This window comes from Cydia pomonella, chromosome 6, assembly GCF_033807575.1.
Source record: "Cydia pomonella isolate Wapato2018A chromosome 6, ilCydPomo1, whole genome shotgun sequence".
Classification (NCBI taxonomy): domain Eukaryota; kingdom Metazoa; phylum Arthropoda; class Insecta; order Lepidoptera; family Tortricidae; genus Cydia; species Cydia pomonella.
In genome coordinates, this window is record NC_084708.1 from 4,585,408 (window position 1) to 4,602,206 (window position 16,799).

At 36.8% G+C, this 16,799-nt stretch overlaps 1 protein-coding gene and 1 long non-coding RNA gene across 3 annotated transcripts in view; both read right to left on the reverse strand.

The window, feature by feature from the left end:
- The window catches only part of LOC133518774 (syndecan), a 521,110-nt gene that overhangs the window by 23,936 nt on the left and 480,375 nt on the right, over window positions 1–16,799 (reverse strand). The gene's annotated exons all lie outside the window — the stretch shown is intronic.
- Window positions 12,476–13,566, reverse strand: LOC133518757 (uncharacterized). Its single transcript, XR_009799522.1, has 2 exons — window positions 13,469–13,566; window positions 12,476–13,325 (listed from the first exon to the last, which is right to left on the reverse strand). It is a non-coding gene; the product is annotated as an uncharacterized LOC133518757 (long non-coding RNA).

Genomic DNA, 16,799 nt, shown 5'->3' on the forward strand with positions numbered 1-16,799 from the left:
TCGCACTGCCGTTTCATCTTTTCGAATTCTTCCTGAATTTTCAGATTTTTTCTGTAAACTGCAGAGCGATCTCTTCGTATTTGTCTTCGGCCTCTAGATCTCGGTGAAACTGGAGTTCCTGACCGTGGGCTGGACGCCGGTGTAATGTTCATAATTAGTTGAGCACACTTTTGACGTTCTCGTCGTTTCTTGTTCGCGGTCTTCCATTTACGCTTGATATTTCTGTGTTCACGCTCTGTCATATCTATTACAAGTTTTTTATTTGCGTGGTACCTTTCAAGATGTTTTTTTTTTGGCTTCAGCATTTTTATAGGGTCCACCTTTAATTTAAGCCTATAACGACGTTGCTTCTCTGCGTGCGTTAACGCCATTTAGTGCAGAAGCTTCTTTCTGTGAAGAAAGAAAGAGTATTTTTGCATTTCGGTCTTAATAACATATTTCTAACATTAAAAATAATAAAAAACGCAACTGCGTTACCTTTACAACAACTGCGTTACTTTTTTCTAGTAACGCAGTGTAGCAGTTACGCAGTTGTAAATATTTGACTGCGTTGTAAATATTAACTAAAAAGAATAACAAAATGCAAATATTCTAACACTGACAGAAACAAAGCATGACTAACTGCGTATTAAAATAACAATAATGTAAAATATCGTCAGTACGTACCTTTCGACAGTGGTAACTCAGCGGCCATGCAATAAACACACGCACCTCTCTCAACGACTGTGACGCGACTGATCCGGCTAGCAGTCTACCCTCCGCGCAGTTGCTATCATTCGTTCTAATAGTTACAATAAGTCGAACAAAATGAAGTGAAATAAAATGTAACACACTCACTTTAAGGTTTATTTTCATATAGCAACGCAAGGTAGTTACGATTTTGTTCTTTGTTGGGGACACAGACTAAATAATTTTTTATTCCATGGAATATTTAATGTAAAAAATATCTATTGGCGTTGTAATAAGGTTCAAATGTTACATTTTCATAGGAACATTTAAGATTCAACGCCACCTAGGAAATATTGGGAGAAATAGCTAAGTACATCTTGACACAGTGCTCAAGGACAGCAATATTTTGTACTAAGAACGACTGCGTTACCAAAAATTACAACGTTGTTACCGCAATTTTAGGAAAAATAACATATTTTCCCGGTCTAATCTTGTTTTCTGCGTTAGAAAATAATGTTATATTTCGATATAAGTATACTTTTTGCGCAATTTTGTACTGATATCCCACAAAATTAATTATTCTTTCGGAGGGACCAGTTTTTAGGCATCAAAAAGTATTTTAGCCCATTTAATCACATTGCAAGTGAAATAAATGGAAATAAAAGCTTGTAGCGTCACCATTAGCATCACCGATTTTACACCTGCCATTCATATTTCGGTATAAGATTTTTTTATGTTACTAAATTACTCGTACTAGTAAAATCAGCAATTTATTATTAAAAGCAGCTTAGTATCTATCCTATCACAAAGCTAACAGAGCGGTTAATCGGTTGCCTGGTTGGTTGTATTACATCAATCCCGGCCTGGCCTAGATGTTAACACTGAAATAGGTCATGTAGTGCATGTACTAACACCAACACAGTTGATTGACGATTGGTACTCCTTATGTCATTGCAATAATGGTTTTCGATGAGCAGTTAATTGTGTCAACGATGGTACATTTTTACTTACAACAAATAAGTAGGTACATATACAACGTGTCCCAAAACTCAACGATAAGCCGGCACCAGAGGATGGAGCTGCTTATGATTAGTCGAGAAAAAATAAGGAAAAAAATATATCTCAATTATTTTAGAAATTACAGAAAAAAAATGAAATTCATTGAAAATCGACATCCCTAATGGTATTTTTAACGACCATGTCTACAAATATTCAAATATTACTGTTTTTTATTTTGTTTTTGGAAACTTCAGTAGCCCTGCTATCTATCACAGTTCTTAAAAATACCAAAATACATGTAGTTTTTACACAAAAAATAATCAAAATTCATTTTGTCCCTACAATTTTGAAAGATTGTTTCTTACAGTCCACTTTCAATCATCATGGTGTAAAAAAATAGTATCGACACCACTATGGCAATTATTTTCAAAAGTTGACGCAACTAACCAAGATTCCAAAATGGTATAATACTTTGGGAAACCTAGTCACAACAAAAAACAACGAATTTTTAAACAAGAACCGACATTTTTAAATGTTGATATTAATCACTTTTGAAAAGGGTTGTTGTTGCAAGTTTTAAAATTTCAATGGAAAATGTGGGTAGTTAATACAATTTTCAAGTCAGTACACTCTGATCCTTTGTTCGCTGTGCACCGTTCCGTATTAATGGATGTGGCTCTCATACTAACAACTCTTGGCTTTGCTTTTTGGACTGGTGATCTGCAAACTGTACTGACCTGGCATTATTTTGGACTGTGATTGTGTTTTGTGTATTGGACTTTTTCCGTATTCTGGATTGTTTAGCGTTTATCATGCCGCTACCGTACACACCGTTGGAATACGCTAATATGCATCTCATTTATGGAGAATGCCGATGCAATGCTAACGCTGCTAGCAGATTGTATCGAGAAAGGTACCCAAATGTTCAAAGACATCCGGATTATCGAGTGTTTATTAATGTACATCAAGCCTTTGCGGAAGGTCGTTTATCATTTGACAGGAGACACACTGGAAGACCTAGATTGGAACGCGATGAAGAAGTTCTCAATGAAATAGAAAACGATTCAACTACCTCGGTACGTGCCATAGAACTAGCTACGGGAATACCAAAAAGTTCTGCACATCGAATTCTAAAACGTCACAGACTTCACCCATATCACTACAGGCGTGTGCAGACGTTACTACCGCGGGACTATCCACATCGGGTCGCATTTTGCCGTGCGATGCTGCAAAAGCACAGGGAAGATCCCCAATTCTTAGACAAAGTTCTATGGTCGGATGAATCAACCTGCAAGAAAGATGGCTATTCAAATCTACACAACTTACATAGTTGGAGCAATGAAAATCCGCACTTGATGAGAGAAGACAAATCTCAGTATCAATTCAAGGTTAACTTATGGACGGGCATCTTAAATGGAAATGTAATTGGACCCTTTGAGTTACAAGGAAACCTTAATGGTGATGGCTATTTGACCTTTTTACAAAACGACTTGCCTGAATTATTAGAAGACGTGCCTTTACGTGATTTACAAAACATGTGGTTTCAAAATGATGGTTGCCCAGCTCACTATGCCCGTGCAGTGCGAGAATACTTAAACCAAGAGTATCCAGGGCGTTGGATCGGGCGACTTGGTCCTATCTTGTGGCCACCCCGTTCGCCCGACCTGAACCCCCTGGACTTCTTCTACTGGGGCTGTCTTAAAGACAAAATCTACTCAAAACCCATAGCAACATTGGACGAGCTTCGCCAAAAAATCACACAAGCTGCGGATCATATCAATGGTAGAAGATATGCACGACGGATAAAACGATCATTTCTAAGGCGATGTCATGTCTGTATTAATGCCGGTGGCAGGCAATTTGAACATTTACTGTAGTATTAATAATGTAGTAAATGAATTAAAAAAAAAAGAAAAAAAATTGTACCATTTCTTTGCATTTATTCAACATTTTTCAACAACAAAAATCCTTTTTTGGGTACAGTAAAAGTGATTACCGCCAACATTAAATAATGTCGATTCTTGTTTAAAAATTCGTTGTTTTTTTTTTGTGACTAGGTTTCCTAAAGTATTATACCATTTTGGAATCTTGGTTAGTTGCGTCAACTTTTGAAAATAATTGCCATAGTGGTGTCGATACTATTTTTTTACACCATGATGATTGAAAGTGGACTGTAAGAAAAAATCTTTCAAAATTGTAGGGACAAAATGAATTTTGATTATTTTTTGTGTAAAAACTACATGTATTATGGTATTTTTAAGAACTGTGTTAGATAGCAGGGCTACTTAAGTTTCCAAAAACAAAAAAAAAACAGTAATATTTGAATATTTGTGACATGGTCGTTAAAAATACCATTAGGGATGTCGATTTTCGATGAATTTCATTTTTTTTCTGTAATTTCTAAAATAATTGAGATATATTTTTTTCCTTATTTTTTCTCGACTAATCATAAGCAGCTCCATCCTCTGGTGCCGGCTTATCGTTGAGTTTTGGGACACGTTGTATACTTGGCGTTATGATTTCAACACAAAGAAAGTTGTATTAAATTTAATCTCGAAATCAAGAAATTCGATGTGATACCAATATTCGTAATTTCGTACGTTGTGTATATGTCGCAGCCAATTGGTTAAATTAGCATAAAAAGGATTAGCCCGATAACGCTAAGGTGGTCGTCATTAGCACTATACTTATCCAGTACTACTATACTTGTAGTAAAAACTAGTAATTTAAAATATGGCCAAGTTTTAATACAAATTTTATACGGCTAGCATGACTAACATATTATAAGAAACTACAAACCCGAAATAATATCTTGCACAAGCTATCGGGTACTACCTGGGGAGCAAATGCTGATGTCCTTCGAACCACCTGCCTCAGCTTGGTCTATTCCACAGCAGAGTACTGCGCGCCGGTGTGGCTTAACAGTGCGCATGTGCATCGGGTGGATGTGCAATTGAGACAAGCTATGAGATGCATAACAGGAACCATCAAGAGCACCCCCGTAGAGTGGCTACCTGTGCTGAGCCATATAGCTCCTCCGCACTTAAGAAGGCAACATGCTCTGACCCGGGAAGCTCAGAAGATTCTGGCCAAACCAAATCTACCCGCCTACAATGAGTTCAAGAGACCTCCACCCAACCGGCTGAAATCACGTCAACCGCCACATAAAACTGCCTCAATACTTTTAAACACCTCCTTCAACATTAATGAGAGATGGACCCAAGAATGGAATGAGAACTTGCCTACCAACCTAGGGACAAACATCAACCCTACAGAAAAACCTACAGGTTTCTCACTACCCAGACGAAGTTGGTGCCAGTTAAATCGATTACGAACCGGTTGGGGTCGATGTCGAGAGTTCCTACACAGATGTGGCTGGAGAGAGTCGCCAGCATGCGATTGTGGAGCTGCGGTGCAGAGCATGGACCATATTATCCGCGAATGCCCACTCACCAAATACCAGGGCAACCCGGCAGTGGACTTGTTCACCCTGGACAACAATGTCACCCAATGGATCCAGCAATTGGGCGTACTGCTGTAATAAATATAACTACCTATATTTCATACATATGAATGAACGATTGTATTATTTTTGCCATACGAATAAATAAATAAACTAACATATTCTCAGTTTATCTCTAACAAACATCTTAAACATCTTTCAAAATTAATCAAGTGTACTGATCCAAAATCTAAATACTTTTAGTGAAACTACGATAATTTGAATAAATTTTCCAGGCATTTCAATTACCGCCAGTAAAGTTTGGCGTGACGTCTAATGTCAGACGTGCCAATGACATCGAAACTTGGAAATTAGATCGCAAATTCTGATAGAAATTAAGAGTCCTTATTCCTACAGACGAGCGTATTTTGTAAAATGCTTCCTTTTTCATTCAAGATTACGACGTAACTATTAGTATTTATTCAAAAACTGGTAACGTACTTATATAATCGTTTCCTAAACTAGCGGCTCCAACAGTTCAAATTTTCATTTTCTCTTTTAAACCTCTTTTTTAATGAGTTTTTTTGGAAGTCTTTTCCAAATTTTGCAGTGAGATATGGCGTTTCGGTTCTCAATTTTGCTGTAAACAAGAATCATTTGGTACATGAATGACTACAATTTGATTCAACATATCTCGTACGAGGGGCTGGAATGATTAACAATCGAAGATTCATTTGAAAAAACTGATAAAATACCTTCCGAGTTTTCTTCATTTTTTGGCGAAAACAGGGTTTTATTATATTTTTTTTTCCGCAAATTGTACGCATATTTTGCTTTAAAAATAATATTATAGCAAACTGTAACTTTATGTTAACCTATAAAAAAAAAATCATAACTATGGGACCTACATTGCCGTAAATTTATATTTTTTTAAAACACGTATAAATCACGCAGCAGCGACGCCCCGCTCTCAGTCCGCGCGGAGCGCGCTTAGAGGACGGACCTGTGCTCGATTGTCAGGCATTCGTTGCGATCGTAATCAGCTACGGAGTTCCGAGAAGTGCTATATACTGCGATTAGAAAATCTTAATAAAAGTTCATTTTTTACACTATGCTTAACAGACTCTCGCTTATTGATGGATTTTCAGTGGTCCTTTTTTTATACTACGTCGGTGGCAAACAAGCTTACGGCCCGCCTGATGGTAAGCAGTATCCGTAGTCTATGTACGCCTGCAACTCCAGAGGAGTTACATGCGCGTTGCCGACTCTAACCCCCTCCCGCCCCTCGTTGAGCTCTGGCAACCTTACTCACCGGCAGGAACACAACACTATGAGTAGGGTCTAGTGTTATTTGGCTGCGATTTTCTGAAAAACGCATTTTTACTTGAAATTACGTTAGGGTTTGCATTTGCATTATTAATTTTGTCCCGGATGAAGTCCAAGTTCTCATGATGGAGTCAGGAGTTGGTCACCATAACTCCTAATCTACTCATTATAATCCCATCGTGTTTGGGCTCAAAAGATTTGCCCTGACGAACACCATCGATCTAGATGAGGTCCAGGGTCTCATGATGGAGTCAGGAGTTGGTCACCAGGACTCTTAATCTACTTATCATAACGCCATCGTGTTTGGGCTCAATAGATTTGCCCTGACGAGCACCATCAATCTAGATAAAGTCCAGGGTCTCATGATGGAGTCAGGAGTTGGTCACTAGAACTCCTAATCTACTCATTATAATTCCATCATGTTTGGGCTCAAAAGATTTGCCCTGACGAGCACCATAGATCTAGATGAGGCCCAGGGTCTCATGATGGAGTCAGGAGTTGGTCACCAGAACTCCTAATCTACTCATCATAACCTCATCGTGTTTGGGCTCAATAGAGTTGCCCTGACGAGCACCATCAATCTAGATGAGGTCCAGGGTCTCATGATTGAGTCAGGAGTTGGTCATTAGAACTCCTAATCTACTCATCATAACTCCATCGTGTTTGGGCTCAATAGATTTGCCCTGACGAACACCATCGATCTAGATGAGGTCCAGGGTCTTATGATTGAGTCAGGAGCTGGTCATTAGAACTCCTAATCTACTCATCATAACTCCATCGTGTTTGGGCTCAATAGATTTGCCCTGACGAACACCATCGATCTAGATGAGGTCCAGGGTCTTATGATGGAGTCAGGAGTTGGTCATTAGAACTCCTAATCTACTCATCATAACTCCATCGTGTTTGGGCTCAATAGATTTGCCCTGATGAACACCATCGATCTAGATGAGGTCCAGGGTCTCATGATGGAGTCAGAAGTTGGTCACCAGAACTCCTAAACTACTCATCATAACCTCATCGTGTTTGGGCTCAATAGATTTGCCCTGACGAGCATCATCAATCTAGATAAAGTCCAGGGTCTCATGATGGAGTCAGGAGTTGGTCACTAGAATACCTAATCTACTCATTATAATTCCAACGTGTTTGGGCTCATGAGATTTGCCATGACGAGCACCATCGACCTAGATGAGGTCCAGGGTCTCATGATGGAGTCAGGAGTTCGTCATAAGAACCTGGATGGACTTCATTCGGGTCATAAATAATAATACAAACCCTAACGTGATTTCAAATAACACTGAAACTCTATAGCACTAATGTGCGCAAACGATTGGCATCTTGACTAGGCAGCATGGGTGCGTAGCCACCATGCCAATCGATACGACAACGAAACACTATCTGTCTCTCTCTCGTACTAATATGCACAAACGATTGGCATCTTGGCTGGGCAGCATGGGTGCGTAGACAACATGCCAAACGTTTACGATACGACAAGGAAACACTATCTGTCTCTCTATCGCACTAATATACGCAATCGATTGGCTTCTTGGCTAGGTATCATGGGTGCGTAGCCAACATGCCAATCGTTTACGATACGACAACGAAACACTACTGTCTCTCTATCGCACTAATATACGCAAACGATTGGTATTTTGGCTAGGCACCAAGCAAGTGTGTGGCCAACATGCCAATCGTTTACGATACGACAACGAAACACTATCTGTCTCTCTATTGCACTAATATACTTTATTTATACCTGGAGTCATTTACTAACTTCTTCATTTTCCATTGGTGTGAAAGAGACAGAATAAAGAGCAAGGGTTATAGTACACTCTGTAGTCTGTACACTTAGTAGTAGTGTACATAAAAAAAACTACTGTGCATATAAAATAAAATAAAGAGTGCCCATATGATATCATATAACACTAAAATTAATGTTGCTTGAAATTATATTGAAAACTATCAAGATTATTCTAGTCTGCATTGAAACGCGCGTCGCGTTGCCGGCGCTCGCGTACCGAGCGCCAACGCCATCTATCGAGCGTTATTTCGTGAAATCGGAGAACGCTCCAAGGATTAAGGGCTCTTAATATAGCTATATAAATTCTCGAGCAAATAGTTTGGAGAGTCACGGTGAAGAAAATGGTAAATGATTTCTTTACTTTTAACCTTATTTTTAAAAGGTTGTCAATCCTTTTTTTCCTTATCCGAAGATCAGAATCACTATCTTTTTCCGAGAAAGAAAACTCACGAGTTATTATAAAAAAATCAGTTACCAAGAATTAGGTCTCTACATTTTACAATAAGCCGGGCCAGCCGTCATCGAGAAATCGGGCACATACCTAAAAAACTGGATGAAACTGGGTGCCAATACGCACGGCATAGTGATACTGAATAATTTATTTTGAACAAATAAATTCTTTGAATTGAGAACCTCTTTCGGAATTCAGTTATTCGCTTTTCTTTAGCATCGACTCTTTAAGTTTATTGAATATACCTGCTTTTGAAATATTTGATTTGCAAAACTCGAACGTTCAATGCCCTTGTGGTTTATTGTAAACTGATTTCCATTTTGAAGAGTGAATCTAATGGAAAAGTTATGCTTTGCTATTTTAACTGTAAAGTTACAAGACTTGCCCCTGACTTTACCCGGGTGATTGGCAGTTATTACTCTGTTCGAATTAAAATTACAGGAGCTAAGTCTGGAGCTCAGATTTGGCTGGATTCTTTAGAGACGGCGGATTTACATTTATAAATGTCACTGTGTATTTTTCATATCACTTTATGATGTCACTGTAAATGTTGTATTGGCTTGACAGAGCCCTTGAGACCTACTTGCATTTTTTTTGTATTTTGAATTGTGTGATTCACAACTTGGAATTAGTTTTCGAGCAAATTAAATTTTTTTATTGATGTTTAGTTTGTTTATCTTATTCTTATTATTATTTATGGGTTTAGGGTCGGCAACGCGCATGTAACTCCTCTGGGGTTCAGGCGTACATAGGCTACGGAGACTGCTTACCATCAGGCGGGCCGTATGCTTGTTTGCCACCGACGTAGTATAAAAAAGACAATTATTTGTTAATCATAATATTGCTCATTTAGGCATACACATAGCACAGGAAACTAAACAATTAAAGTTTGGGGTTTTGTAATGTAACTACATAATAAGTAATAATATTTAGATAAAACCTAGTTTCCCTTCTGGGTAGGAAGGTCATACGGCAGCTGCTTTCGTAAAAATGAGTGTGTACGCCAATTGTGGGGATTAGTTGGCAAGCGGAATTCAATCCATACAGATCGAATTCATATCATTTAATTAAAATTAGAATACGCCTGGAAGACGATGATCGATCAATATCATCCTAATAAAAAGAGACCTTAAGTGCGAGATTCACGCCTTTATATACGAACGTATTGCGACGTTTCGCAACTTTAGCTCATATACCTAGTCTCTTTTTTTATACAAAACGACACATAATAATTGCATGTTGCATTTATGCCGTAAGAATGTGGTTACACAAAGGTTAATTATTTAGTAAAAGCCGCACTAATAAAACATCCTTATGGCCCCTCGATTTAAAAGCAAGAGCAAGTGTCACAGTGGGTAGATAATGGCCAGTAGTCATCTGCTATGGGTTTTATGGAAGCAATTATAGCTGTGGCTCTAGTTAAAAGGGGTACAATTCTCGTGCAACTCAGATGAAAAAGGATATGACACTTTCATCTCAGCTGCGTGAGATTTGTACCCCTTTTCACTACAGTCACAGTTTAACGTTTTTAGTCATAAGACCACCTGCTATTTACCTTTAAACAATTGCTTTCTCTGTATTGTTTTCTTATATTGAGGTGTGCTGAAATATCCTACATAAATGATGACCGAAATCAAAGTCTATTCAACATTCCGATTGGAAATCCAAATAATATACATCCATCGTGCTCTGTTACATGTTGATAAGAAAGTATTAATGTATTTATGGCTTATTAAACAAGTGATTAAACTATATTGATAAATTAATAAAAGGGTTATAAAAAGTAATAATAATATTTGCACTGTTCAGCATAAATAATTATAGTAACAAATTTACTTAAACACAAACTTCATTTAAATAATAATGTAACCTACTGTTAAAGTATCAGAACGCCTTGTCGCGCCGGTGTTTAAGAACGGTCGTTAGCACGGTAATTGCCTCTCGCGCCAATTAGGCACAACGTCTTGCCCGTTAAAACCTTTGCACTAACTCATCTCAGCCGCTAAGTGTCGCAGCCGGTATTATATGCTTTTTGCGAATGGTGAGTTAGACAGTAAAAAAGCTGCTAGGTTCAAAAACACTACGAATACGAATCGTCTAATACTCGTTGCATTTTTTAAAACAGAATGATCAGCGTTTGATCTTCACTCTCATTTAAAGGGAATCGATGACAGGGTCAAAGCTCACTGGTTCAGAGTTTATTTACTCCTGTTATTGTTATCCCAGTTTGCGCCAAGTATTCAAAAATCTGATTGTTAGGGCATTGATTAAGAGCAGGAGCTTCTGGACCAGTAATGTCACTTTTGCCAGCTGACAGGTTAAATCCATAGTACTTTCAGAACAAGAAATTAAAATTAAAATCGGATTTTAGGACATTGGAAAACCAGTGTAAACATTCAATTTATTGCGCGACAATACGTAAAACAGTGTAAGTTAAGGTTATTATGCTATGCGTGGTAGCCAATGCTTTTAGACTGTACGGGCAGTCTATAAATTGTCAGTAATTCTCAGTATTAACTCTTTACATACTGTTTTGCTCTGGGTAAACTGTGGTCCGGTATTTTCTAGAGGACATGTTTTTTCAAGTTGAATGGTTACTTAATGGCTCCTGAGTAATTGTGGGAACGAATTGAAGGATTTTAGCAATTACTCTTTAGTAAACGATAATTTATACGTTATAGAGCGGTTGCTGGTAATTCTAGCAATGCAAGAAAATATGTGCGTTAATTCAGTACTAAGTAATGCAACCTTGCGTTTTTATTTGTCGTTTTATTTATCATCGATGTTGTACATCGATGTTTTGATTTATCAATAAGTACCTACAAAGTTATGTATTATGCTTATATAGGCCAACCGCCTTTTAAGCACATTATATGTCATCATCCGAGTTTTGTTTTATTCGTTTTGATGCTTACTGTACTTTAATTAAAAAAATAGATTGACACAAAAATAAGAATTAAAATAGAAGTATTGTGAGATTGAAATGTCGAAATAGTACATTTTACAACTAGTGTGAAAAGACATTCTATTTCACACTAGTTGTAAACGACGTTTTTTAATATAGTTGCGAAAAAATAATAAATTAATATATCATTGCGATAAAATATGCTTGCTTCGAAGTTATTTTTGAACGAACCCATACTTTACAAATGACACTGACAGTGACAACATACTATTGGAATCAGCGCCATCGGCCTCGAGTTGAGAAACTAAATTGAATGCAGATAATTAATTATAATACTGAAACGACATTAATTAGAACCTTTAACATTATCAAAACAGAAGTACAAGACATTACAGTATCAACAAACAGAAACAGATCATGCAACAAGAGTTTTAGTGCCAAATTTGTGATCTGCGACATGTGACCAAGGACACGTTTTACAACTAAAATATCATGAATTGTTTGAATATTTGAAGACTTTCAAGGATAATTAGAGGTAAAAGAAACATTAAATCACATTATTAGTTATGTTTAAGGTTATTTTTTGAACAAGAAGCTGGTGAAATCTATAAATGTTACTAAATTATTAACATTTTGCAGGTCCCTAACAAATTGGCGGAAGGATAATATTCACTCAAAGCGGCTCCTAGGAAGTCAACCAGTCAATTACTATGTACATACAACTGCTGCTCAAGTGCCACGTTGATGACCATGTTTAGAAGAAATGATGATTATGTTTAACATTATGAAAAGAGAACTATATCAAATGAGGTCTAAGAAGAATTACTTGCTTTTGTGATTAAATGAGAATTAAAAAAATATATATTTGTATTAAAACAAGGTTGATATCAGAAATATTTTATTTTCAGTAATAATTATAGTTAATGGTACAATTAGTGCAGTTCATAGTTATGTTGTGAGTTCTTCCATGTAAATTAAGTGTCTGACTAGTCAGGCATGGTGTATTTTCAGGTTCCTGCTGTTGTGATAATTCATGTGGGTCAAAGTTAGAGGGGCTATGTGTAATCCAAGTGTTGTTGGCACGTGACGGTCCTGGTTGGTTAACAGGGCTGGGTGTAACCAAAGTGTTGTTAGCATGTGACGGTCCTGGTTGAGGTTCAGTATTAACAGATACATTAAGACCAGATTGGAATGTGGATGAAGAAAATTCTGTGGGCTCTTGCGGCTTTACATTAATTGATTTTGCAATTTGTTTTCCAATTTTTAATTTGTTATCAACGGAGTTTTCTATGTATCCTTCTGCTACATTACTTGACCGCCAACCTCCATGCCTCTTCAAAGTTGTTATGTCAGCTCCTGAGTCGCCAAGTAATGTAGCAGAGGTTCTCCTAAATGCATGTCCAGTGTAAAGATTTGCATCAGGCAAATTTAAGTACTGAGCGATATCTCTCGGCATATTCCCAAACTTGTTTAAGCCTATTACCTGGGCAGTGCACCTTCCTCTTTGAAAATTCTGAAAGAAACGGTCACTTTTGCCCTTAGAAGACCGCAGACTCTGATATTTCTTGACTATTTCTGCAAATGGGCCGTCAATAGTGAAGGACCTGGGAATTTTATTTTTTGTATTTGGTATTATGACAAGAAGTATATCCCCATGTGTTTCTATATCTTTTACTGATACATTTGTGAGCTCTTCGCGTCTGCATGCGCCACAGACTCCAAATATAAGAGCAACCTATGAACAAAGTTACATATTTATTATATATTGTAAGACAATTGTTTATTTCATTCTATTTTTTTTAACTTCCTACTTTATTTTTAGAGTTAATTTACTTAAATTGTGTACATATTTTATTAGATTTATATTTAAGTTTATACCTTTGTAGCTAGATGTTGCTGATCTGGAGCTTCATTAATAAACGTCTCAATTTGTTCAGCTGTTAGTACCTTCGATTTTTTACTCTGAAATCCTGCACTTTACCTTTTTAAGAAAGCAGTCAATCTGGTGTAAGTTTTTATATCTATGTCATGTTTTAACTTTATAACAGCTTTCAACATAGAATATTTTGACCATAATGTTGATGGCCGATAGGTTTCAGACAGCTCTTGAAAATAGGCCATCAAAACAGTCTCTGAAAAAGACTTTGCGTTATGTAAGGTTTTCCACTCGATAAATTTTACATAGACGGCATTATATTGGTTTTTAGATTTTTCTGGAATAACACAGTCATTGGCAATTGCTGCTCTAGCACGAATGTCTGGTGGTGTCATATCAATGTCTGAATCACTCATTTTCAATATTTTTTTATAACTTCTCGTACCAAATTATATATTTATATGCGTTAATGTGTTTAAATAATGTTAGAAGTTATTTCAAAAGGGCGGGCTGATTTGCTTTTAAACTTTTTTTTCTAGGCATACCTATGCTTGTATCATTCAGCCAAATCAAAGAACGATTTTTAGGAAAGTAAATATTTCATACATAGATACCTAAGACAGAGTAGGCTATAAAATGCAAATTCTTAATATGTTTTCGTCATTTATATATTAATGAATACTTTAAATAAATACTCCTAGTATTCGTAAGCGTTTTTAATTTCATAATTTCCAAGTAAAAAATCTAATATAAAATTACTGCGTTTCGAAAGTATAGTTTGGAACTAAAAAGTAAAAAGCACTAGTTCGAGAAATTGAGCTTCTCGCACGCTACGCAGCCACAAAAAGTACCACTTTTTGAGCAACTGTATTAAAAAGTAATAATTGTTGTAACAAGTCAACTGGTATGGCCACTGTGTTTCGCCTTTAGGTCCATTTTGTTTAATTCCTGCAATTGTATGCACCTACCGCTGCAGTAGGTAGGTGCAAAAAAAATTGGTTTGTGGTTATTAAGTCCATTTGTATTTGTATTACACCTGTTGGCAAACCTTAATAAATAAATAAAATAAAAGTATCATCGTCACTAAACTACTTATTATTATTTTATTTGATGTCGTAACGCTATTCTTAATATTCTTATCACACGTTAATAATAATTACCTACCAGGCTACCACGTACCACACCACTACAAATTTTAAAAAACTAAAAGAAATATGGAAAAATTCCTCGCTTTGGGAAAGATTCAAACTTGGAATACCGCTAATTGCTCTTAACCAACTACCGAAGCTTAGCAGAAGCGTGCGATTTTTTCCATTCCTTTCTTTTACACGCCTTAGGGAGGCGCATAGCGACATCTACCGTAAGAATCTCCTATTTGAATGCCACTTTCCATTTCCAAAATAGAAATTTACATGATTTTTTTCAAAAATTGCGAGAACATTTGCAACTATTAGGAAATTTCCCGCAATACCCACATCTGTAGACACAAGACTTAAAACAATAATTTAATACTGTCGAGCTTGGAGGATAATATACCTCTTCAGTAGCTACTAAAAATCACTCAATTATTTCATTATTTATGACGATATAATTCTTTGCGTAATATAAACTCGGCAATAAAAGCATTTATCAAAAAAACGCAAATTTATTTTACTTTTGCAGCCCACTGATAAGATTATTGAATAACGCGCAGACAGATATTAACTATACGAACAATAACTTAAAATTCGATTCAAAAAGTTCCCCGTTGAAGTTTCCAAGTTTTCATTTATGCTCCGTTTGTTTGGCGACATCTTGGGGTTCAAGTTCCGACATGTCGACTGAGAGGGGTGTCAAGCGTCTGGAAGGGGGGAGAAGAACTAACAGAACATTTTTATAGGGTTTCGGAAGCAATGATATGCTTGGTTGTTATAGGAATGTAGATTTAGTATTAATAATAACAATCTACGAAAGTATCGGGCAGTGGCATTCAAAATGAATTGCTTAACAGTTCTCTATACAAACGTAGTTACGCTCTTATTTTAAAACGACTGGCTAGATTGTTCTGAAACTGTAGTTATAATAGGATAAGGTATATCTATGCCTGTAATTAGTTTATGTAACTTCAGATACCGTTAAAAATACATTTGTAGTATACTCGTTTTCATTTGTAGTATACTCTTTTTCATTTGTAGTATGCTCTTTTTCATTTGTAGTATGCTCTTTTTCATTTGTAATATGCTGGAGCAGAGCAAAGTTTCATTACAATCTAACTCGTAGTTTTAAAATAAGAACGAAACTTCATTTTTATGGGAAGATGTCATTCAGCCGAGTTTGCTGTTGACTCTTAAAGGTGAAGTTCGGATGGTAAGGTAATGTATAGGTTCGATTTTCAAGATACAAATAGGCAGGTCTAGATATATGGATCGTGTCAGTGTCAAAGTGACGTTTTTGTTTGAAGAAACGTCACAGAACGATGGGAGTAGAGCAAAACAGGGTACAGAATGATGGGTCAGTGTATGGAAGGTAGAGGCAAGGAATAAAATCTCCATAGGCAGAAATGTTGCAAAAGTGTCCAGCTGTCAGCTATAAATAATAGTTCCAAATCTCTCCAGAGTAGCGCTAGAGTAGCTAAGAATCGAGGCGTTATTGACGGAGTGAAGTGCGCTGTCTATGATTAGATTTTTTTCTCAAGTATTCTAGGTATTGTAGCGCCACTTATTTATGTTTTTTTTGTCGGACACTTTTTGGTATATGGAGATTATATTCCTTAACTCTACCTTCCATAGGTCAGTGTAGGCTGTCGATTAGATGGTCTGATGACATCTTCCAAACCTCAAGTATGCAGTGTGGACGAGATTAGTATAGGACCGAGGATCGTGGCGTACCTAATGCAGAAAAGGTGACAGGCAGGTACCCACCAGTGGGTGGATATTATGGGCTGATTAGATGAATAAATAGAATTGTGTAAGAACTACCTACTTCGAGAGCATTAATGTATATTAATGTATACATTAATGCTCTCGAAGAGCATTAATGTATACAATAATTTAAATTTGGTGTTGCAGGTGTCCATGGGCGGCGGTAATCGCTTACTATCAGGTGATCAGTCTGCTCGTTTGCCTCCTCTATCATAAAAAAAATCGTTTCTATGCCTTTGCAAAAAATAGATTTCTGGATTGCAAAATTTTTCATCATTGTCAAATACGTTGAAGTTTTCCTAAAAAATACCAAAGTCTAAAAGAAATTCCTCATAAAAAAGCGTTACGCAAACTCCAGTAAAACTTATCCTTGCTTCGAATTTCGAATAGAAAGCGTCATTCGAACAGCCGTCGTAAACCGCTCTGCTGCATG